Genomic DNA, 25,555 nt, shown 5'->3' with positions numbered 1-25,555 from the left:
GCTTGAAACCTCTTATGCTGAGAAATTTTCCTGTCTATTGAGTATATCTTTAGAAGAAAGGAGTCATTAATTTCTCCACTTACATGTAGCGTGCATGTGAACTCCCTCCCTTAGCTTGTGCGTCAATTACCATTTTGAGAAGAATATGAAATGGTCTATGTGTACTATCGGTGATGTCACGGGTTAGGGTGTTCAAAGTTAAAGAGTTCTGTGTTTGTTTTTTCCCTGTATTGTCTGGCTGTTTGTTGAGCTTTCCCCTTCCTTGTCTGGTTAGCAACCATCATGCACACTTCTAGCCCAAATTTCTCTTTGTCAGCTACATCGCCCTTTAAATATCAGGATGAACTTCATATAAATATTTTTCAGGTAGCTATGGGAGGAAATTCTGTGAGAACACCAACAGATCTGTTTAAGACCTTACTTAGGTGTCTAAGTATGGTGATAACTAAAATTCATTGAGCTCAGATTCAGTATCCTGAGGGATTGTACCCTTTGCTCCATAATGAAGGAAAACAACAAAAGTAAAAGAGACCCTGTCAAAATTAACATAACCATCACCATCTTGGTCCATTTTCGTGTGGAGAGTTGGGAACTTGCTGAGGCAGACCACGCACCCATGCACGGTGGCTCTCCCCCTGTGCTGTGCAGACCTGTCCAGGGCTGTTTCTCTGAGGTCTTACCAATTGCTTCTTTTTTGTCTTCACTGTCCTTGTTGGTGAGATTGGGGTGCGGTGTTCTGGAGGAGTTTGTTCTAGATCCACACAGCCCCTCACCCTCCTGCTGAAAGGAGGGAGGCTCAGCTGAGATCAGCCTGTGCTTTTCACGGTGTGGGATGTGGTAGAATCAAAGCAGGATGAGAGCAGAAAGCTTCCTGTTTCCAGCTGTTTTCCTCAGCAAACTTTTTTTTTTCTCCTCCTCTCTTTCTTCTAAAGATGATGCTTCCTTTCAAGGGGTTTTTAATCTGCAAACTGTCCTCAGTTTATTTCTCTGCTGTAAAATGTGTTCCCTTTAGGTCAGATCTGTCTCTTTTAAAATCCAACCTGTCCTTTTCAATGGTGCTAGTTGCCACTCAAAAGAACAAATGTGTTTCATAAAGCCACTTTAACAGGTCCAAAGACCAAAGTTGCCACTGAGTTTCATTTTTTTGTTGCATTGCTTTTATTTTAGGAAGATTTTGGATTTCCAGAACCCGTTGAGATCTCTGTTAATTTGACCATTTAATTTTGTAAACAAAGCAGTTTAAAGTAAAATATGGCCTTAAGGTTTTTTTTTCTTCCCAAAGCATTGTAATGATGTATAGTATGTTTAATGTAAATGCTTAAAATTAAAATGAAGATACCAGAAACTGCATAAATGCAAAAAAAAATGAATATCAGAAGTGGTTTGATTTATTAGGTGATGGTTGTAATTGAATATGGCTTTTTACTGTTAGTTACTCACTTTTAGCATCAATGCTGTTCCGATTTTGAACTTATAAAGTCTGCTTCCCTCAGAGATACATGAAATACAAAAATGAACTATCTTAATCACTCTTTAAACATAATCCGAAAATACAAGTAGACATTTCACTCATTTCCTGAGTCATCTGGGTGTCTGGATTGGTGACAGTTATCTTGGTACAGTGACTGGTGACTTGATGGAGCTGCACTTGAAGAAAACCAGGGTGAATGAAATGAACCCCTCTTTATTTGTGGCTTATTTTTTCCCAAATATCCATACTGACCTCCTGAAAGTGAGGGGAACTTGGCACTGAGAGGCCTCATGTTGCTGCCCTGTTACTGGAGCTAATTCTTCGTGATATAATGAAACCAGCGGCATATGGGGGAGAGGCACCTCATTTCGTTTTCACTTTAATGCTAACGTTAGCATATGCTTTTGAATTAGAGTGGGGTCCCAAACGCCAATACCCAGTGAAAGAATTAAACACTTAAAAAGGAAGTTTCCCCATCATCCCTCGTGTAGCCCACCCCCTTGAGGGTGAGGGGCTGATAGCACTGACAAACACCCGCATTGCCTATTTATCTGTACTGTTTAATAGAGAGCTATGAAAAAAAAATGGCAATTAACATATTCAGACAGAAAATCATCCTGGCTGAATGACTCATTAAATAGTCGTATAAACAGGATGTGCTGAAATGAACTGGTACAAAATTTAGTTTCATTGGGTCTTTGCTGCACACCACTGCTCATTACCAGCCCTTTAAGAAGCAGACGCACAAGTGTTTAGAGGACACTTAGGTTTCTTTTCTCTTTATTTTTTTCTTAAATACTTTCCCCTTCCTCCACTCATCCCCCGCCGTTCTGATTTCTCCAGCATGCACATTCACACGAACCCATCTGAACATGAGCTATCATGTTGGAAACCAACCAAGTTCGAGGGCACAAAGAGCTTCTACGTCGTGTCTAGGCCAGTGGTTAGCGACTCCAGTTGATATTCTTAGTGTACTTGGAGATTTTAAAACATACATAGAAGTTGGGAACCCCAATTTCGTAAGTCTAGGAATCTGTATGTTAATGGTAAAGGTTCATGCAAGATGTAGCTAGCCATGAGCTTGTCACTGTGAACTGATTTCTGTCCTCCTCATAGTAGAGATCTTTCTGTGGCTTCGTGATGGATGTCCATCTGGTTTCTGTCTCAGTGACTTGTGTTCCTGGCTGCATATCACCATCACCTGAGGAGCGTGGGGAAAACAATGGCTGTCTGACACCCATCCCCGAGTCAACTGGATTATTCTAATATTTGGTCACATGTGAGTGCTGTCCTCCTTCGTGGACAGATAGAGCTAGTCTGGACTGGACAAGTCTTCCCTCGTCTTCACTAACAAGGTCCTTCTCCTTGTGCTGAAACTCCTTCCTATGTTCTATCATACATTGCTTCTGCCAGGGCTCTCAGCAGTCATTGGTACCTGGTTCTCAGGTGGGAATAAGAGATGGTCTGCTCTCGTATATGGTAGATTCCTTTCTTCTACCTGAGCACTGCATCTGTGATGTGTGGATGTGCTGAGAGCATTAGCATCCACAAAGGTGGAATAGTAACTGTTGGGAGGGGCTTTTCAGTCCCATTCAGCACCAAGACAAATTCTGAGTAGATAACTTTCGCCTGGACCAAGTTTTGACATTAAGCTGGAGTCTTTCATGTCCTGATTAACCTTTGTTATTTCTTGGGTCAGGGCTGTACATGGTCATAAGATCAACTCTTCTGTGAAGACCCACAAAGCAAGCATACATTTCCTATGTCAAGAGAAGGAGGAAGTTTTTCTGTTAAGAATACCGATGTCACCGACTGAGGACTAAAGTTCCCAGCTGTCCACAGGTCTTTAATGCTCCCTAGCTGGAAGGCGTTTTTGCTAAGAGGAAAAGGGGTGTCATTTCACATTGCCCATTTTCAAGGAGAAAGGCCATCTTGGCTAGGGAAAAGGTCTGTCATGGGTGCTGCTTTCTACCGCCTCCATTCACTTGAAATTACCGAGAAAATGCTGTCACACTGTGTAACAACCAAGTTAGATGATACAGATACTGAAAGAGGAAGCAGTGGTTAAGGTGTTAGTGCTGGAGGTAGCCGTGGGTGGTCGCCCCTGGGATGTAGGTGCACGGTTTTTGTATCTGATAGCATAGGAGACGGAAAGCCAGCAGCCATGTCTCTTCTCGAGGGTAGAGTGCGGACTCCCAGGGTTGACCTAGCACCTGTGTGTAAGGAGAACTCATGGCTAGCACAGGTCCTTGCCTCTTAGGCTTGAATTACCTTGGTAGGTAAGGAGCCTCCTTGCAAAAATGTCTTCATAGAGACTTGCAGGGAAGGAAATACTTGCGTGACTGACAAGCCAGCCGTGCCCGTGGCCACGTGTGTCACCTGCTGGAGGATAATCGTCCTATTGTTTTTTTGTCAGTTGGTATAACAAGTGGGGAGTGTCTTCCACTGTGATGAATTAATTTGTGCTCATTGTAGTAGCACCGATCATAACGAATTAATTTCACATTCATGTGCATGTCAGAGGTCCCCCCCACTCTCCCACTTTCATGTAGCTTTAGTTAATGGATACTTTAGATGTTCACCATATCTGATCCCATTCTAACAAAAATTTCCCGTGGATGTCATCTTCAAAGCATTTAACCTGATGGTAAAATAATTAGTGTTTTAATAGCTTTGTAGGGACTTTTATTTTATAAAACAAGAGAAAGAATGTAAATAGTCCCACATAGAACTGCTGGGTCACCTAATATGTTCAGTATATTACTTACATAGTTCAGTTTGATTTTGAAAGATTTCAACGCAGCGTTTTCGGTTTGTGGCTTCATTGAAGACAAACATTGCTTCCCGTATACAAATGTAAAATAATGAAAACTGCATAGTGCGTACAGTAGCTTGGTTTTCCACCGGCTTCTTTCTCTCCCTCACAGACAAGATTGATAAATGTATGTGCATATATTATTTATCTGCTCATGTAAGGACATGTAATTGGCTATTAGATATGGTAATTGCATAAGTATATCTTATTCAAACTCATTTCCTTTTCTGTTTATAAAAATAAATGTTTTCGTTAAATTGAAATAGATATGAAAATAAAAGTGCCTGATTTGGGGTTGAGGAGCCAGGTATCCAAACAGTAAACCAGATGATACTAGGAAGTGGCTGACAGGCTTGGGCCTTAACCTATGTGCTTTTTCTTAATTTCTTCATCATGTTTGCTAATCATTGAAGAAATTTCATTAGAACAAGGGTTTTCTTCACCACAGCCCCACCTGCTCTGCTGATTTGTGTCCCCCAGGAATGTGGCCCAACCTTTTGAAAACTGATCCCCCCATCTTCAGAATATCAAGAAGTCATCTGGGGTCTTTTTGAAGTTTGAGCTTGAAAATGGTAACTTCTCCCAGTACTGCCTGTGGCTGGAAACTTCTGATTTTTGTAATTTCACAGCTCCTGTTGTGTTTGATTCCAAGCAGCAGCTGTAATCTATCCCAGATTGCCTTGTTTCTGCAGTGGGTGGATCTTTTACTCTATAGAGTGTGTAAAGAAGAGACCCCATTGCAAATGTCAGGGCTATGTAACCGGGTTACTGTTGCTTTTATTTTTTTTTTGCTGTTATTGTAACAAATTGTAAAGTAATATTCTAACCAAGAATTATGGTTTCATGAAGCTGGAGGAAATATTGGGATGGAAGAGAAAACTTGTGTTAAAACAAATGTCTGTAAATAATGGTAGGAAAACAAAAAAAGCTCTACCAGAATTGTCCCTAGCATAAATATTTTCCTTAACATTTGCTGTGGTTTGCAGATCCTGAAGGCCATTGTTTATGCCTCTCTGGAGTTTAGGTGTGTCCTATGTTATATGTGCTTGATTGTTCTTGGAACGAAGTCGTTCTTCCTTTCATTTCTGTTTTTAGTTTTCTTTTTCTTGTTGTTTTCATTTAACTGGAACACAGAGCTATTGAATATGCAATGAACAGAAAATTTATGGAGGGCAGAATTATGAGTATCTGAGGAAAGTTTAATTACTTTTATAATTTAGATAAGCTTTGTAATTTATTGCTACATAGTGTACTTTGGCACAATTTGTAACAATTATAAAGCACTTGAATTTAGGTCCTCCACTTGGCAGCTCCAAGCACAGTGGATGTGTGAAAACTTTGAAGCTCACTTGCCGCCTCCACCTACCACCGGAAGCCTGCGCCGCAGCGTTTGCTTAGTCCGCTTTTGCTTGCCACATCTGTGGGTGATTTCTCTGGAAAAACAACAACAACAAAACACGTGTATAACGCAGTAGGTGTGTGCTTGTAAACTCAGAGGCAGGGGGAGACAGGGTGGGAAAGATGGCATGAGCGTCCAAACCAAGGAAAGAATAAACAGAGAGCGGGAGCAGAGCTCACCACTCACCCTCCCATGAAGGACAGGTAATGAGTCACACACACTCCATAGCCAGCCAACAGTCTTCCCTGTATTCCGTCATTTGGAAAGTGTAAATTGAGACTACTTAAAAATCTGAATGCCTGGCATACACATTAATAGACCATCCTGTGATGTTCCGGGGTGGGGGTGGGGGTAGGGAGGCTCTATTAAATGTATATACATCTTTTTTTTTTTTTTTAACAAGCTGTATGAGAGCAGTGGAAAGTACTGACTCCTTTGAAGTTTGCCCGCGTGTTGTTCTTTTAGAAACTGCTGCCTGCCGAAGCAGCCAACACCATCGTATTTGTATGTTTTGGTCATTCCGCCCATCGGTGTGTTTTCTTACATAGTGCACCGGTACTGAAGGTAATTAACCAAACTTAGGCGATTCTTAGTGACTGACTTTGCTTGCTCCGAAGAAACATTTTTCCTTTAAAAGTGTGTTTGTGTGCAGCAGGGGATTTTTTTTATGTTCACATTTTCCTTTTAATTAAGAAGCTGTACAACAGACTGGCTCTCATAAAATGTACTTGCTCAACATCTCTGGTAATTAAATGATGATAATAGTTTTGTGTAATACTTTGAACTTTCCAAAGCATTTTCTCATCTATGTATGTTTAGGACAAGATTAAAAACAATTAAGTCATTTTCCTGTTGGAAGCAGAAACACGTAGGTAACTTAGGAACCTGGTGGACATCTTCAAACGGGTTCGTACATTCTTCACCTCTTTGTCAAGTTAGTGCCAGGTGACCTCTATGGGACCTAGATGGGGTTTTAAAGTCTCAGAAAATGGCTACAACTTACCTTTTGGTTCTTGTGAATCCACACCTTTGAGCTGGTTACAGCCAGTGGCCCTGTGGCTAAGCTATTTATTAATGGTTTAAGAACTAGAGCTAAGAATGCTTCTCTTTTTAAAAGAAAGGCAGACTCCTTGTTTGTGTTGGGTGGCTTTGTGTAGATCTCTTTCTTTTTCTAAAGAAAGGCTTCAGTATCTGTTTCTGACCTTTATACTTGTTGCAACAAGGTATCTTTTCTTTTTGTGTAGCATGGGAAGGATCAAGTTAGTAATTGTAACTGCGGCACTTGTCTTTTTCTTTGTCAGGACTTTTGTTCTTACAAGGGTGCCCAGTGTTCTCAACTGTGTCCAGGATCACGTGTGATCTGATTCCCTTGACTAGCGAGTGCCAATGCTTTCATGTTTCAGGTGATTGTGTCCTACCATGCCAACACATGCAGGTCCCTCCTTCATGTTACTTAAACCCTTTAGTTCAAAGTATTATTATCCTTTATCCTAAAAAAATTGTCTGTGATTGTAGTGCCCTAATACTGGAGTCAGTGGGGACTGAATTTAGCTCTGTCTAAGTAATGTGAGGCAACTTTAAATGCAAATGCATCAGGGCTATTTTAATGTAAGTTTAATAAGGCTGAAACCATTTTGAAGTCGACTTAAATCATAACACTAATCTGAAAAGACTCTCTGTTTAGTCATGACGTCCCCTTTATTCTCACTGGCAGTTTTTAACTCTGCACAACCAAAGCACCTTTTGTCCACTCCCAGTGGCTCTCGTGCAAGCCACCCTCTCCGCAGGAGCACATGTGGTGGTTTGTGGTCACTTTGTTTGGTTGAGAAGAACATGAACCAACTCAAAGAGCTGCATGTTGTTTTCTTCTTACTCTGTCCCTGACCTGTCTTGGTGACTATGTCCACATGGATATTTCTATACATCTTTCAAATAAATTACTGTGTTTTGGCCAGAGAACTAAAAACCTAACTTTTTTTTTCCTTAAAAATCTGATATTTAGAGTTGGGGGTCTAGTTCAGTGATAGAGCACTTGTCTAGCATGAGAGAGAGGACCTGTGTTTTATCCTCAGCACCACCAAGATTGGTAATAATAATAATAATAATACTGCTGATGAAAGTGTAGATAGGGCAGTGATTCCAAACATATAAAAACGAAGATAATGGATAAAATAAAAGTCTGACCACAAGTCCGCTATACTGCAATGTTCTAAGCATCTTCATTTTGTCAATTTAAAGTATTTTAGTGTAAATGGAATGTATTTTTCTGTTTATGTTTGGAACATGGACCTGGGAAATTGATTAAGGACTAGCTTTAAAGGCCCAAGCACCTGAAAGCAGGAGTTCATGGTCACATTCTTGTAGAGACAGAAGAGTTCTGGTCTCTGAGTTTAATGTGAGACACGTGCGTTTGAAGAAAGTTGGTTAGATGACATATATGATTCACAAATTAAGTTTTAGAAATATTTTTTCTGTGTTGAAGTATTATCAGAGAAGAGATGCTTAAGTACTAATACCTGTGATGTGACTCCATTCTTAGAGATGTCTAGTAACTTACAAGACAGCAATTTATAGTTTTATTTATTCTGTATATTTTCTGCAGAACTTTCTGAAAGAATGCTATAGAGAAGGCTTTTTTTTAAAGCCTTGTCTTCAAGATGTGTTAACAGAAATTTTATTTTGAGCTTAGTATGTGTTTAATAGTGTAAAACACCCCAGAGGGTGACGGACTCTGTAATGACTCCCGGTGGCTTTGACAAAAGAATCCTCCCTTCTTTGCCACATAGCTCCCGGATGGAACATTCTGCTAAAACATCAGGATTTGCCAGCTTGAACCCCAAAAGGTTTTTTTTTTCTTTTGTTTGCTTTAAGACAGGGTCTCTCTACAGAGCCCTACCTGTTCTTGAATTTCGCTGTGTAGACAGGCTGGCCTTGAACTCATGGAGGTCAGGCCTAGCTCTGCCTCTGTGGCACTGCGATTAAAGCCATTTACCACCATACCTGCACTGCTTCAAAATATTTTTAAAAGTCTTTTAAATTGGTGGCTTTATTTAGTCCTTGTTTTTTAAATACTGGTTGTAAATATTTTCATATAGTTCAATATCATTGTAGTCATGCTAACAATGTTTTCTTCCTAAAATACTATTTGTGATACATGGATAGATAATGAGGTCAACTCCCCAAATATTTTAAGCAAATGGTAGTTACATCATAGCTGATATTGGCAGCTCTATAGGGAGAGATGTGGTTTGGCCAGTATCCATGGCTTTTGTCCATCTCCTAAGAAATGGCATATATATTTAAAAATTCATGTCTTTTCTCCTGTAGTCTTGAAGGTACACTTTACTCTGGGCTCTGGGCAAGTTCCTTCAATGAATGAAGTGGATTAAAGTGAGAATTGAGTACAGGACAGCTGAGGTATACATGCTTCAACTACCAAGACTCCAGTGCAGCACAAACAGATCTTATTTTGGGGCCAGAAGTGTCTTATCCTTGGTATGAGGATAAGTCAAAAGACTTGGTTTAGGAATGACTGTTTTGCTGCCATAGATCTGGCATGTCTACTTAAAGCCTAGCTGGTAAAAAGGAGCCTGGATCTTCTGTAGATCTAAAGGGTTGTGTGTGATATTTATTTAACATTAATTTTAAAAGAAGAGTTTAGAAGTTTCTTTCTGTGAGGAATGAAAGATTTAACTCCACAGCTATTCTCTTTCCTGCTTGTTTTATTGCTTATACATCAAAGGAAGTAAAAAAAAAAAAAAACAGATCTGCATAGAAAGGACTGCATAGGAGAGCATGAATATTGATGTCAAATGATGAGGAACTGAACTAGCAATGCTTCTACATAAATGGAAGTTCTAGCGGGAGTCTTTGAGGTAGAGTCTGAGGCATCAGGTATCTCTGCCCATACATGCACCTTTCCTGTTTCTTGAGAGATTATTGGATTTGATGGCATTTTGATGTTCTGGTCAGCCCTCAGATTCTGCACAGCTTGATCTGAGGTTAATTTAGATCTGAGACTGACCTGGAGGGAGGCTGGTCCCTAGATGCCCTCAGGACTGAGCTGTTATTGATTTCTCAAGTATAATACCACAGCACATGCTACAATTTGTAGCAATAGGAACAGGTGTTTAGCAAGTTCCAAGGATAGGCCGCCGTTCGGCAGTGTGAATTTCTGTGATTGTAAATTTCCAAAGAGCTTCCTTCTGATTAAGCACACTGCCCGCCACCACACTGACTCATCTTCTCTGTCTGCTGCTTTGTCATTCTGTTCATCTGACTGAGCTTGGCATCGAGACCTGTAACTTTGGTACTGCCAGGCATCTGGGCAAAACTGGAACATGTCAGAAGCCTGGGTTCAGAGTCATCGAAGAGTTGCAAGGCGCATCACACATTCCTCAACTCCAAGGTGTCAGCGGAGCCCATTAAACCATTAGTGAAGTGGCAATATGGAGCAAGAGTCTGATTAGATTACAGAATCTTCTGTATGTGAATGTGATATGTGAAAACATAGCACTTGATCTTCACCACGGTACCACGAAGACTCAATTAGAGGACTGGTATGTGCCCAGATTTCAGGACATAAAGGGCAACTGGATTTTGAAGGAAAGATGGTTGGGAAACACCTGCAAAAATCTGCTTTTCTGTGCAACAGACTGGGTAATTGCATATGCAGATGGATAGTTAGGGATATAATTACTTGATTTGTGAACACAAATGCCCTTTCGATTGTGTGAGCGTTGAATTTTGCAGTGACAGGTGCGTGCGGATTGCTGTGTGTGTATCCTTTGCACCCCTGTTTAAATATTTGGCCTGCAGTCTATCTTCCATTCATTCCGAGGGGAGCCGCTCTCTCCCACTGATGGTCTGGGGGAATTGTGATAGCTCTTAATGTCTCTCCAACTTTCTCTCATAAATAATAACCTTAATTTTAAACCTTAACTAAGAGAGAGACTGCATAGAGGCGTGTGGTGGAAGGGCTTGCGAATTGCGCACAGTAATTCATGTCTTGAAGCCGGTGGATGTAACTCATTAGTTTTCATTGTTTTCTGAAAATAAGGAAAACTATTAACCAACACTACAGACTAATGGCCTAGGATTTTTCTCCCCCACAATCAACTGAAGCTTAATGGAAATCATCTTTTGAAAGACAACTTTTTTTTCTTCCTGCTGTTTCTTAACCTTTCCATTAATACTGTTGAGATATCTTTTCTAATCGCTCTCAACTAAATAGCGTTCTCCTGCACTGCAGAGGAGACAGCCAGAGAAATCCTGGTGTGGTCCAAATGGTGTTCTTCTTAACTGAAGAACCTGTGAAGTACCTACTTATGTGACGTGTCCTGTCCCCTCTGTGTATCTTTTCCTGGAATTAGAGAGAAAATGGGTAGAAATCTTGTCTGCGTGTGGTGGACCATCTCCCAGAACCGCTCGGCAAATGTTGTCATAATTATGACCTTAAATTTCTAAGCTTTAAATGTCTATTCCAAGACAGAGTCAGTCTATATTATTTTCCCAGAGGCTCATTTGGAGTTAATGATGATATTTATAAAAATTTGCATGTACTGTTCACTTCTGTGTATGAGATTCTGTGAAGTACATTGAATCTTCAGTATACCTGATCTTTAGAGATCTGTGCCATGTCGCCAAGAGGTGGGAAGGGTTTAGAGGTCTACAGTTGTGAACCTCCCTGGCTGATGCTTTTTGCTTTATTAGTGTCAGATTTGCTAACAAACGTACACTCAGATAAGTGGAACAAACCTCCCTGTTCTCCAGAGGGCCACAGAGAAAGATAAAATAACCACAGAAATCCCATTCTGACTTGCATTGGTAAGAAGACAACACTCAAAGCTTTCAGTACCAATATTTACATTTCCTCATGTGTCTTTGTGCACGCTGTTCTTAAAGACTCATTTTCTCATGTTGTTTATTTATTTATTTTGACAAAAAAAATGTGGGGATTAAATTTCACCCACTGGAAGGTTTGAAACCACTTTTCTGGTTCATGTAACATTAAGGAATGTACACAGTACTTCGGATGTGAGGGAAGGCGCTTGCTTAGTTGCTCACATTACAGTTTGGAACTTCCTCCTTTGAGTTGCGAGCTGATGGAGTCAGATGGCAGCTTTTCATCTTGTCGTGGAGACCTGGATGTAGGGAGAATGCCTTTGTTCAGATACTTCCCTGTGCTGGAGCACCCACATTTTCAGGTTATAGAAGAGTAGCTGACCATCGCTGAGTTATATGGGGGAACTGGGGTGCTGGAAAACAATTCTGGGTATTTTGGTTTTGTTAATGTCCTCTGGTGTGGTTTGTTCATTGGTGATCAGGATCCAGACCAGCATGTGCAAAATGACAAATCATCGTGGGCCGCGGGAGGTTCTTCTGGTTCTGGTGTGGAACACAGGCTGTTTTTTGGGAGCCTTCCCTCGCAGCTCTGCTCTCAGTGGGAGGATCACGAACAGCGAATCCTAGATTCTCTGGTGTTCTTTGTGCCCTGTGCATTCATTTTTCTTTGTGGGGCGATGGCTGACATCTACCGTGAAAGTCACTTCTCATTGGAGGTTCTGAATCCTATCCTTTCTTCTCTGACTTGTGGACAAAGTGTTTCCAAAGAGCAAGGAGAAGGGTCTGGTTTACTTCCTGCCTCCAGACAGTGGAAGAGGCTTGGTGAAAATTGGGAATTTGTGTTGCCATCTTAAAGAATCTGATCTAGCACCTTGAGAAGTTTGAGAATATCTGGGATCTTCTCCTCTCTTTCTCTTTTCAGCTCCTTCTCCCTCTCTGTATCCCTTTCCTCATTTTCCCCTCCCCCTCACTCAGTAGATACTCCAGATCAGTTGTATCAGAGAGACAGTTGGAATTCGGTAAAGTATCTAGTATTTCCCAAAGTGGCTGTCCTATCTGTGCGTCTGTGAGGGTTCTATCTGTGGACTTATGGGCCACACTGGGTATACCTCAGGACCAGAATCTGTGTCCCCCTGGCACTCATATTTCTAGGGTTGTTTGAAAAGTATAGCTACAGACATCCTACAGGATAAGAAGCCGGGGACCAAATTAGAGGATTAGAAATCATGCTTCTCATGTTTGTGCGAAATCACGCTTCTAATGTCTGTGCAGAATGATGCTTCCATTGTCTGTCGAGAACCTTGCTTCTGGTGTCTGTATGGCTAAGAAATTATGCTTCTCCTGTCTTTATGGATCCACAGAAAGTACTACCAAGGGCAGGTGTGTTTGGAAAGCTTGCTTTGTCAAGAGAGTCTTGGCCGTCTTTCACTTCCCTTGTGTACAGTGAGGCTACATTTCTGAATTAAAACATATAAAAAAAAGTAAATAAAAAGAGAAAAACAATACAGGCTTCCCATCCATATCAAAGTGGCGGGACGCCAAGGGGAGTTCGCCTTGTTTTATTTAGTGGTGAGGAGCTCCTTGCTCTCTGCATCCAGTCCTCTGTCCAGAGAATGTGCCTCCTTACAGACCCCGAGGTCAGCAGGGTCGTGTTCCCTGTCCCAGGAGGCCATCTGCCTGCAGAGCTGCCGTTCCAGCTCCTGGAAAACATGCTTTTATCTGGCCAAGTACATTTCATTTCTTTTCCCATACCAGTTTGTCCTCTTTGGCATTTTTTCTAGTCTTTTCTCCTTCCTGTCCCTAATTCATAACCTATTTGGAATCTAAATAATTTTGAGAAGGACTTTTAAAAACTTGTGTCCCTCATGTTAGCTTAAACACCCTATGTCGCAAAGGGCTGTGGTGTATTTTAAAACATTTATACACATTTCTCTGCTTGTTGACTCTGTGAGTGAATTACTGAAAAAATGCTTAGTATGGGCAGAAAGAAAGAGACTGTGTGTGTATGTGTTGCATTTAAGAGGAAAACAGAGTTTGTTTTGTATATTAGACTCTAACCAGTGGAGATCCAGGGAGCTAGGATTTTTGTAAACAAAACTGAAGGTGGACTCCATTTCCCTCTCTCTTTCTTTTTTTGTTTTGAGTACAAGTATTGCGAATACCTTTGTTTGTTTATGCCAGTGCAGTTTTACATCAAATCCTCTGAAATGGGGTGCAAAGCCAGGCGTGGATATTTGTAAAGGCTTTGCAAAATCATACATAAAATAAACTGTCCATTTGATTTGAACACATTTTGCAATTATTTGTGGCTTTAACCATGGCTTTTGAAGGGCACTGTATATATCTACCAGCTGGTTCTACCTTTTTTTTTTTTTTTTTAATGAAGAAAATGAGAGCTTTCTTTGTATACAACCTCTCGGAAAAAGAGTAGTAAATTGTGCATCAGGTATTCGAGTTATGCTCTTTCAAATCCAGTTTTTATTTTAAAAGGGTCATAAGTAGGAAAATTTCATCTCATGGAAATTTTGATGTTACAGACTAAGTTTTTATCTCATTCTGCCTTTTGTTTTTATAAGTACTCCCGATTCAATATTTTAGTGAAATAAAACATATAATGACCTCATTAAAAATATGTGAAGGCTTTACTGAAAAATGTTTTCTCCTTTATTATATCATATATTGCAATAATATATTTTCATCAGCATAGAAATTCTGTTAGTGATAATTTTTTGTTAGGTTCTGTGGGGTTTTGTTCTGCATATATATCTATATATCTATTATTGTAATATATATATGTTATATATATGTATCTATATACTATAATTGTATATGTATACATGCGTGTGTATACTATATGTGTGTGTGTATGACAAATTCTCAGATTTTTTTTTTTACAGAATAAAATTGATAACTCACTCAACTAATATTCATTGAGTATCAAGGCCCCAGGGGCCTAGTCCTAGTTCCTATTTGTTTGGTAATTTTGCTCCCTGCTAAGAGTCAATAAAAGATCACACACACACACACACACACACACACACACACACACACATTTATACATTTATAATTCCAAGGAGTGATAAATAGGAGTAAGCAGAACACTTGAAGGGGTTGGTGAGCACAGTTTTGGGGGTTGTGTGGGAACACGAGTACTCTCTGACTTATGGTGAGAGAGAGGCCTCTGGAGGTGATAACGAAGTGGCCACCTTGAGGGATAGTAAAGATTCGGTCTTTGGGGATAGTTAATACTGCATTTGCTGGATTTTTGAGGACAGAGTAGTCCTCCTCAACATCCATGTACACAAATACCGTTCAACACTATCCCTGGAAGGCTACAGGTAGAAATGACAGGTGAGAATGAATTGACCTCTGTGCACACTAGAAACTGAAGGTGCCGAGGCTCCACCAGTAACCAGCCACGTGTATTCTAATGTCCTTTTCGGTGGAGCATGAGTGTGCAGAATCATAAATCGTATCCCATGGAAGGGGCAAAGTCAAGTTAGTATTGCTGTGACATGACCAGTCATCACTACATACTAATGAGCAGCTTACACACACCGTGCACATGACCTAACCAATTAAAACCCTAACATGGGGGTATTAAAAGAATAAATTCTATGTAAGTACTGTGAGGCCCCATGAAGAGTTGATGTTTCACCCCCTTGCCTCTTTAGTTTGTGAGTTTCCAGGTGGGGAGAAGGCAGGAGGCAGCATAGGAACAGAGTGACTGAGGCTTGGCAAAGGCAGGGCAGCCTAATGGATATGCCCAGTCATTCTAACATCATGCTGAGAGCAGCAGGGGCCTATGCTGTTGTCTGTAAGATGCAAAGGTTGCTGGCAAGCCTTTCCTCAGTAGGAATGGGAAAAAAAGAAAGGGGGAAAGGGGAAGAGAAATCTATGAAGGTAGAGGTCGTAAACACATTTAAAAGAATTAAGACCAAGTGAAATGCTTTTAAGCTTGGGTAGTGGAGAAGACCCCATGTTTATATCCTTTCTTCGTGTTCGAGACACTCAAGTGGACCCGAAGGTCCAGCCTGTCCTTCCCCTGGCAGTTCTCCTTGCTGAACCATTTTACTTATCCCACCTGGAGTTCTGTTTTTTGCTTCCTAAGGTTAGAAATCCTTCTTTCTTCTCTTGCTGCTACCTCCCCTCCAATGTTTCCAGAAATAGTTCTCGGGTTCTTTTCTCGAGTGTTAATATTTTTTTCAAGTGAATTTTTTTTTCTCTTCCACTAAATTTTGAGCTCAGGGGTCACAATTTATTGGAGACCACAGATAGAAAAATCAACCTTGTGTCACATTTTTTAAGGAACGGGACTTTTGCTTTTCCTTATATTGAAGTGGGTATATGAATGTCCTTTGAGGCCCTGGGAGTGTCCATACATTATAACGTTCAAAATATTGAGAAACTTCAGGATTATTTTTCTTAAAGATGGTTTGCCTCAAGCAAGATCTTGGACAATCTGGTCTACATGTCCTGTGTTCAGGGAAAGGAATATATGTGACTGAGGCAGACACAGGGGCTTGTCTTAAATGGCAGAGACTCAAGAGGCTACTCTGAAAAGCCTTGACAAGCTAGAGAGACTCTTTCCAGAAAAACACCTGTCCCTAGGTGTATGAGTAAACTTTGGACCTTGGGTAGCCTGTATGTAAAGCTAATGATGGCAGAAAGAAAGTACTTCCTAGGTATGCTTTGCAGCCATTGGTTGTTACCTGAGCCACGTGCTGCCTGTATGGTATTTGGTGGAGGGCGGTAGTGAACAGGAGAGGTGAGAGCAACGGTACCTCATGAAACAGAAACTTCCATGCTGAAATGGTGCTTCTGTGTGGCCACACACATGAGTGGCCCAGACAGGTGCTGGCCTGTCTGCCAAGGTAGTTATTGTTATTGTTAAAGAACATTTGTGAGTATTCAGTTGACAAGCCTGGTTGTGGGTAGCAGAAAGGGGACCTCTAGTTTATTTGAGGATGCTTTCAGCTGCAAAACAAAGAAAACCCAGACCCAGTTTTGCCTCCTTGTAAGAAATGCATGGGCAACCCACTCCCAAATCCCCAGGCTTCTTCTTCTGTGGCATCATCCCAGGAATGGGATCTTTACTTAGTTTTGTGCTTCACAGTAAACACCCACTACTACAGCAAAAATTCTATAGGTCAGAAGAAAGAGATGGCATCAGCTGGACAGATGTTACAGTGGCATGCAAGTTCAGTGAGCAAGAGTTCTTAGTCAAAATAAAAAGATGGCTTTTTTTTTTTACTGTCATAATCCGAGTCTGTTATTTATTTTCTCTGCTAAAATGCACAAGGACCACTGATGAGTTTATTCTGGATGAGAAGCATTAAGAAGAGGTACCCTGACTACATGGAAACATATATCTTCACTTTACCCTGGGGCCCCACGGCTCAGCGTGTGCAATTAAGAGAAAGCTGAGAGTTTTAAAACTTGGCCAGAGCAATAGGGTTTGTGTGCCTTGACCCTTACTGGCAAATGAGGCTCACCACCGTGGGTGAGTTGGTTTTTAATATATTTGGTTATATATATTTTTTTTCTTTGAGAACTCTCAGGTCTTGCTTGTGCAGTGGTGCATGCCATAGTCTCTCATGAGATCTCTTTTACTTTTAAAATACTTTCAAGTTCTATGTGGAAGAAAATACACGCATACATATGAATGAATTAAAAAATCCTTCTCAGAGCTAGTATTAATTGTAAAAAAGAAAAAAACAAACCCCAAAACAGTGCTTTCTTGTGGGGGCATATTTAACCCAAAGGAAAGGCCCTGATAATTAGAAAATTTGAATTCTCAATTATTGGATTGGCAAAAGAGAGATAGCTTTTTCTATAGAGAGCACCCTTCATCCGAATTTGGGATGCCAACATCTGAAGATGTCACTTTTCTCTCCTGGCATCAGAAGATGGGGTACAAGGCAGTTTGGAAAGAGGTTAAAAGAAGAAATGATGGGTTCCCTTCCCAGATTTCCCAGTACCTTGCCTTGAGGATTTAGACCAGGCCCCAAATCTCTCTGATGTATAAATTTCTAAAGAGAGATGAAATGCTGTGCCCCAAAGTGCTTTGAAAAAAACCCAAAGCGGTAAGCTGCTGTGGGGTATTTGTTGTTGTTGCTGTGGCAGTTCTGACGCTCATAATTGAAGCGGAGCTTTAAATATTAATGGGCGGTGTTGCTAATCAATGGGATAAGTTGCTGTGGAAAGGATTTAAAAACTGCCGCACTGGAGCTGTTATTTGACAAAGTGACACAGAACGACCACCCCCCACTCTCCGTCCACTGACTACCCACAGTTCTCACGGTGAAGAGAGACAGTTGTTTTGGTCCTCTGTCCTAAGGCCAGGGATTATATAGTACTTGTATGTCAGACCACCAGGTGCTTACGGAAGTGAGCATAACGGGTGAACCTCCCTCTGTAACCGAGTTAGAAAGAGAAAACGTGCATGTGGTATGGCTGATGCCTTTTAAAATCTGAGGCTGCGCTTGTAGGGCTGTGAAGCGCTGCGCAGTGATGGGAAGGTGCTGTGTTCAAGGATGCGCACGGTGCGGCGCAAGGGAGAGGCGCTTGAGCCTTACGCAGAAGAACCTGAATGACCTGTGTGGGTTTTGAGGGATTCGTGACGGTCCACAGCTATGGATACTGTTCTTAGCCTGACAGGTGTGGGAAGTCCCGGCATACTGATGTAGGGGTGAAAAGGCAGGGTTTTTGTGTCCAAGCACAGAGACTTATTGGATGATGCACCACCATGCCCTCCAAGTACGCGTGCCGGGTTCCATCTCTAGTTACGGTCATTACGGACAGCTCATCTACTCCCTCCCCAGGGTGTTCTGTCTGCATTGCTGTGTGGTCTGCTGCCCCGCAAAGGTATAGTAGCGCTGGACCCACCAGGTAATTTCAGCTGCCTCACTCCAGCGGTTACTTTCAGTTTATACAGGCCTAAGACAACCGCTGGCTTTAGGGGTGGATTTTTTATGATAGTCCCAAATCAGGGGACCTTCTGGACTGAGCATGATCGGACAAGAAGACAGACCCAGAAATCCTGTGATTCTGGGAGATTCGGCTCCACAATGAAGCTGATATGGAGGAGGCTAAAGAGATGGAACTTTATTTACCCATGTTGCTGCAGCGGGTGGAGTGAAGCTGGCTAGCCTCCGCCTTTAAAGGCGAGTCCATTCCCTGTGTAGAGGAGCTTTGATTTTCTTTTAGAGCCACTTATTTGTGTATTTAAGTGTGCCTGGTAACCACAGAGGTCAGAAGAGGGCATTGAGTTCCTTGGACCTGGAGTTACACATGGTTGCGGGGCACCGTGTTGGTGCTGGAAACCAGGCCCTGGTGGTCTGCAAGAGCAGGAACTGCTCTTAACCGCTGAGACATCTCTCAGCCCCACAGGGACCTTAAATTAGACTCCGAAATAACCTATGTCCTCATTCTTAGCTCCAGACCCACAAGTTTAATTACTTTGCTCGGTTTTATACCTAGATGACAAATTGACACTTGGAACACACATGTCTAAATATGCTTTTCCTAGGTTTTTTTTAAAGAAAATATTATTTTTTTTTTCCATATCTTTACTAATGCTGTCAGATGAAAACTTGGGAATGATGTCTGACTACCCTGTTTCTCTTAATTGTGTCATTAAATTAGCTGTCAATCTGTCCTCTGTATAATCCTAGTATAACCTGCCTTTGTTTAGGACCTGTTAGAGTTGTGGCTTCTTGTCTCTTTCTTTTTCTTTCTTCCAAGACCTCACCCGAATAACCCACCCCTTCTCACAGAAACCATTTGCAGAATGCATGTTTGCATCTCAGGGGCTTACAGCCTGGTGTCTGTCGAGAGTCTCCAGACCTTGTGGTAAATATTGCAGTCGTACAGTGCAAGCCTGCACCTTCCTTGGTTCCTGCCCGGGCGCCTACTGTTGTGCCCAAGTTACACCCTGTGTGCGGTGCTCACTGTGCTTCTCGCTCCATCTTTGGGCAGAAGGCTTGCTTTGGTGCATTTGCATATTGGTTTTTCTGCTTCCGCAAGGTTCTGCGAGATGGCCCAGCTTTGCTCGCTTAGCAAAGGACTGCTGCCATACTCCCAGCACGGAGTATGCCTGCTAGAGACAGCCTCATTGCGGACGTCCTCTGGGGCCACAGGCTGCACCTGAAAGCTATTGAAGTTCCCTGGCTTTTCCCTGCTGCTAGGCACGTGATCAGGCCTCACACCAGTTGTTACCAGCTGTCATAGTTGAACTGGTGTCAGAACCTGCTCTGAATCTAGTGCATGTCCTGGCATCTCCTCGTGCTGGCTTATCTGGTGGTTAGTTTGGGGGTCAGTCTGGGAGAGAATGGGCCATTGCGTAGAGATCAGGTATTTGAGAAGCCATTGACTTCGAGGTGCTGGTGAGCAAATCCCAGCCTCTAAGCACAAGTCTATTCCTTTCAAAGTAGGGACAGGTAATTCTTGAAGGAGATACATATAAAATGTTGACTTGGACGTATAGAAGGACAGAAGTGACATACATAAAGAAGAGGCAGATAAAAAGGATAAAATAAAAAAGAGGACTGTCTGAGTGTAGACATGTTAAGCGACAGCTTTCTCTGACCATAATGGAGAAAAGTACAAGAACAAACGTAAGTAACCTGGTAACCATGCAGATGGCCCAGGCAACAGGCTTCCTTGCCTCTTACCTATCATGGGAAGTCTACGTTTTTTCATCTGTAGGGGGAGAGGTACTACAACCTGCCCCAGTAGAGGCTAAGAGCTAAAAGACACAACTTACCAAAATACTTGTTAGTGAAAGTTTTCACTGAGGTGGAGGCCAGCTTTGAACGACCCCCTCTTCAAGAAAAACAGAAATAATGTTATGAGCAATGGTTGCCAATATCCATGGTGGAAATGTGCTGCCATTGTCGTTTCTGAGTAATGACTGTGTTGGGCGTTGGCTATGTCATGGGTAGATGAACAGAATGCCAGTGTGGCTTCCCAGCTTAGAATGCGTTCATTCTCCCTTCACATCGCATCGGTCCTAGAGATGTCTATTTTTTTTACTGTGTTTTAAAATGTTTTTAGTTTTAAGCAAAAGCAACACTTTTTGCTGATAGGCCACCAGTGTTATGTTAGGGTTTATTTGACTTTAGTGACATCTCTGCCATGCTTGGTGCAGAATCTACCAGTGAATCAGCAGATCCATGAGGAATGTAGTCTCCCTTCTCTGTTCTCCAGAGATGCTGAGGTACTTCAGTTCCTTCCCGTTAGTTGCGTGCCAACCTTTCCTTTAGACCCTCGACAGTTACCATCACCGCATCCTCAACTGCAGTAATTTACAGGAATCAATTATAGAGGTGGAGGGCATAGCCCAGTGGGTGAACAAAGCCTAGAGTTCATTCAGTGGTGTGTTCACCCCCCCCAGGTCAGTTTTATCCTATGCAGTCTTCCATAATTCTGCAACCCTTTATTTTTGGTAATCAAATATTACCTTTTATTTTTATTCCACTTCAAATTACATATTTCAGAGAGAAAAGACCCATTTAATATAGTTTTTTTTTTACTTCCTTTGTGTTGAAATAGTAAAAACAAAAATTATAGTGAAATTGTGAGTTAGTTCTATATGTTTTTAGTTCCTCCTATGGCCCAGGCTCCATGGTGGCATTTCTCTTAGTTTCCTATAATTTTCATGACAGTCCAGGTTGCAGAAACAGTCATTCCCATTTTGTTGGATGAGGATCTATACACTCCGAGGTATCAACGATTTCTTGAAATTGTCCACATCGCAGGCAGCTCGGCCCACTCTCGTGAGCGGTGTTGGAAAGGTAATGGTGGAAGCCGATGATGAATGCATTATGTTTATTTTCTTGAGACAGACTGAGCAGCCTGAGAACATTTGGTGCTCAGAGGGAGGAAGTGCTAAGAGGGGAAAACAAGTCTGAAAGGAAAGAAGGATAGTTCAAAGACCAATTCCCCTTGCTTCACGGTGCCAGCTCTAACTGCGTATGTTTGCTTTGCTTACATGATGGAAGCATCGAGCCAGAATTCAGGGGAGTCTGTTTGGAGGATGTATTAGTCAGGGTATATGAATGGCTGCAACAACGAACCCCCACCTTCAGTAGCTTAACCCTACAGAGGCCTTGTTCCCCTCTGTTGTTAAAGAATTTCCTTTGCTGCCTGTAGTGTAGCTCGTGGGGTCTGGGTTCATCCTTGCTTTTGTTCTGCCTCCCATCAGGGCCCTGGAATTCAGTAGATATTAGTATTAGGCTGACCAAAGAGGGGAAAGTTCATAGGAGGTGGCAGGGGAAGGTTAGAGGCAATCCAGGAAAAGACAAATACCCTTTAATATTCTTATTTTATTGGCCGAGCCTTGGTCAGATACTCCCACCTGACTGCAAAGGAGGATGGGATTGCAGCCTTCCTAGTGGTCAAGAAGATGGCAGATTGATGAACGAAAGCCTTGTCTTTAACACTCAGGCCCTCCCCGAAAGCTTCAAAGTGTGGACCCCGGTGGTTTTCAGAGACATTTTAATTTTGAGATGCTAGCATGTGGCATGTGGCCGTATGGTCATGAAGTTGGCAACCTGGCTGAGAAGGTTGGTTCTCCCTTCTCTGTGGGGGCCACAGTAAAAGTACATTGCAGCAGAACACCCTGGAGGCGGAATGCATTTGAAATGGACAGTCCAGTACTGGTTGGTGGATACGGGGTTATATGCAAGTGTTTCTGAGGAAGAATGGAAAAAGTCGAGTGTAAGGGAAATGCTAAGGAATGGGGAGGGGGAGACCAGCAGCCATAGAACTTCCCTCCTTTTAAAGATGAGGTTCTTATGAATAATACAGAGATTTTCCTGCTTGTGTTGCATTGAATGCTTGCTATTTTCTCTTGAAGTGTCATAACATTTTTTATTTGTGAGACTGATTGTTGGAGTCTACACTCATGCCACGGTACTGGTGGGCTTTCTTTTATTTGGGAGTAGTCCTTTGCTGAGTCCTGCATGGCGCCTTGGATCAAACAGGAGCGACCCAGCCATGGAAAGTGGTTCCTTTTAGGAGCAGGTGACAGTACGTTTGATCCAACGCAGAGGACCCATTTCATCTCGTTACGCGTTGGCTGTGCATTGTTTTGATCGTCCCCTCCTCCCATATTTATGAAGCTCGTGGTGTTTCTCTTCCTCGGTTTTCTTATTTGTAGCTGCAGATTTCGCAGTTGCTTTTGTGTGCCACTTGCCTCCCCGAAATTTGGCCCAACAGTTTTGAGTAGCTGAACGATTTATCGAGGACAGATCAGAGGAAATGTGGCTGCTGCGTGTTCGCAAGGCAGAAGGAGCGACATAAGGTTAGGTGACTGATGTGTGAGTTTCTGAATTTGATTTGGTTTTACATGGAAAGGTTGAAGCAATGATCCATGTATTCTAATAAAAATCATCAGTACAAATCAAATAAAATCTGGCTTAGTGGCTATTTTCCCACTGTATCCCTCACAGCTAGCCTGCGCTGCAGAGCGACTTTGGCAGGCACTGGCTCTCCCACAACAGAATCTTCAAGTTGCATTGCAATCTTCGAGTTGGGCAGGCATCTTTTCTAATCAACCTTTTGCTAATCTCATCAGATAAATCATTATTCTCCTCCCACAGCTCAGGCTTCCCTGGCCACTTCTCTGCTTCTTGTTTTCCCTCAAGATGCCTGGTTATTGTCATTCTTCAGGTCCCCACATCCATCTCCTTTCCAACCTGCGACATTTCTCCCATTCCTGAGAAGAGTTATGGCTTTGGCCCTGCTGCAGCCTGGCTTTGTGGCACATACAGCGGGCAGCTAACCTCCTTTTCACCAGTGTGTTATTGGTGAGCAGATGGGCCAAGACGGGGGAGCAGAGTGGCGGACTTAATGGAATAAAGTGTCTTCTCCCTGATCCTCTGAGAGTGATAGGCCTGGACCTACGAGCCTCACTTGGTGCTTCTCGTTTGTTATGGTTGTAACAGCTATTACCCCCAGACTTGTTACGGAGTAAGCATGTCTCTGCATGTTCCTAAGACCCCGAAAGTGAAAGTATGTGAAACAGTATGCATTTGAGGGACACCATGGGCAGTTTCTGTCGTCATAGGCCTGAGCAGCTGCAAATTAATGCCACCCCGAGTCTGTGGTTTAGAGACTATGCTGCGTACTACGCAGGGCAGAACAGAGGTGATGAGAAGACACTGCTGGCAGGACTTGGGACCAATCTTGGCAAAATGAAAATGATTGTAGTCGGCTTGTATATTTAAGTCGGAAGCTTCTCTTGATCCCAATTTCATACTTTAAACGATTCCAGATGCACATCTTAATTGAAATGAATATAAAAAAATGTCTAGAGATAACCAAAGCATAAGGCAAAAGTGTGATTGTATTATTGAGGTACAGTGTGAAATGCCTGCGTCAGATTTCTCTGTCCGAGCAGATGAAAAACAAGAACATGAGATTTGTGTTAGACATGATCATCAATATCAAGAAACTGTAAGAGTATTCAAGTGTGTCCTCGGTGTCTTCCTCCATCCCCACTGGCTACCTCCTCTTCTGCAGTTTCATGAGCCCTGAAGGGAGGAATTTGATGAAGACATACCATTCAGGAGTGAGTGCTCTGAGGTCTCTTATTTTCTGCACACTGTCCACTTGTGGGTCTCTGCCTTAGTTCCTGTTTACTGTGGGAAGAAGCTTCTCTGATGGTGGCTGAACAAGGCACTAATTTATGGGTATGGCAGAATGTTGTTAGAAGCCATTTTATTGTTAAGAGTATTTGGTTTTCTCCTAGGTCTGTGGCCTATCTACTCTCAGGTTCTTGGCCACCTGAGCAGGTATAGGTCTCAGGTACAGGATCCATCTCGCAGAGTGGGCCTTAAGTCCAATCAGATAATCAGTTGTTACTTCCACAACCTTTTGTGCCACTACTACACTAGACTGTCATGCAGGCAGGTCACTGCTGTTGATCAGTGGGTTTGTTGGCTCATCATTAAAGGCTAGGTTCACAACTAGACTATAAGAAATACTCATTTTAAGTGTCAGTCTATCCATCCATCACTAAAACTTTAGATATTTCTCAGTCTTATTTTTGCCTGGAAGAGCTGTACTGGAATTTTCTCTGTGTCACGTCCAATTATGTGTGTCTATCTAGTAGACTATGTCACCCTTATGGCAGGTCTTACATACTAATGGGTAGAAAGGGTGTGACTTGGAGCAATGTCCCATAGGTTGATAGCCTGGCCCCAGAGTGGAGGATTCAGCTATTGCATTGGTTCATCTATTGAATTGGTTCCCAAGTCTTCATTTTGGCAGAATTCTTTCCCAGTTTATAGAACAGATATGTTTAACATAGTCTTTTCCTGTGCCCCTCTCTCTTCCCGACCTAAGCCACAAGAAGACTAGTACTGATCGTGGTCTGTTACTACCATATAAGTAAATAAGTGAAGAAATATCTAATTAATTAAAATAGAATTGAAATTTCTCTGAAGTTTTCCCTTGGTTCCCAGACCAGCGATCTGTTAGGACTCACTAGGAAATCATTTTAGAATGAGGATGGGGATATGGCCTCGAGGGTGTTTTCGCTTATTACCTGCTATTTTCTTCACTTTTTCATGTTTTCAATGAGTGTGCAACTAAGACCTGGGCAGAGTGGTCTTAAAGGATCTCTTCATTGCTTGCTGGTGAATGCAGCATGGGGAAGCTACTACCGGTATATTGGCCAGGTGACAGTCATTAGCTTAGCACCTGAAAAGTAAGCCGCCGTGCTTTCACGGGGCTCGTGATAGGACACCCTTAGAAACACACAGGGTCCCTTTTCTTGTGCTGTATTCACTTGGATAGAAATCATGAGGAAGTATCACCTGGACTTGTATGTATTCTTCTGAAGCTCCATATCATCTAGAGGAGCACCGGGGAGCGACTTCCCCTCAAAATCGAAACAAAGCGGTGTGCTGTTTAAATACACGGCACGATCTTTTGACATAGTCTCCTTCACAGGCATGGGTGGTACCAGTTTGGAGTATGAATTCCAAGGTGGATAATATATCAAAAGTATTGAACC

General features: G+C 42.2%; 1 protein-coding gene across 6 annotated transcripts in view; it reads left to right on the top strand.

Moving 5' to 3' along the window:
• Positions 1-25,555, top strand: part of Tcf4 (transcription factor 4) — a 339,325-nt gene that overhangs the window by 80,612 nt on the left and 233,158 nt on the right. The gene's annotated exons all lie outside the window — the stretch shown is intronic.

This window comes from Meriones unguiculatus, chromosome 2 (assembly GCF_030254825.1).
Source record: "Meriones unguiculatus strain TT.TT164.6M chromosome 2, Bangor_MerUng_6.1, whole genome shotgun sequence".
In the NCBI taxonomy this organism is placed as follows: Eukaryota; Metazoa; Chordata; class Mammalia; order Rodentia; family Muridae; genus Meriones; species Meriones unguiculatus.
Note: the sequence above shows the minus strand (reverse complement) of the source record. Positions and strands in the feature narration are given on the sequence as shown.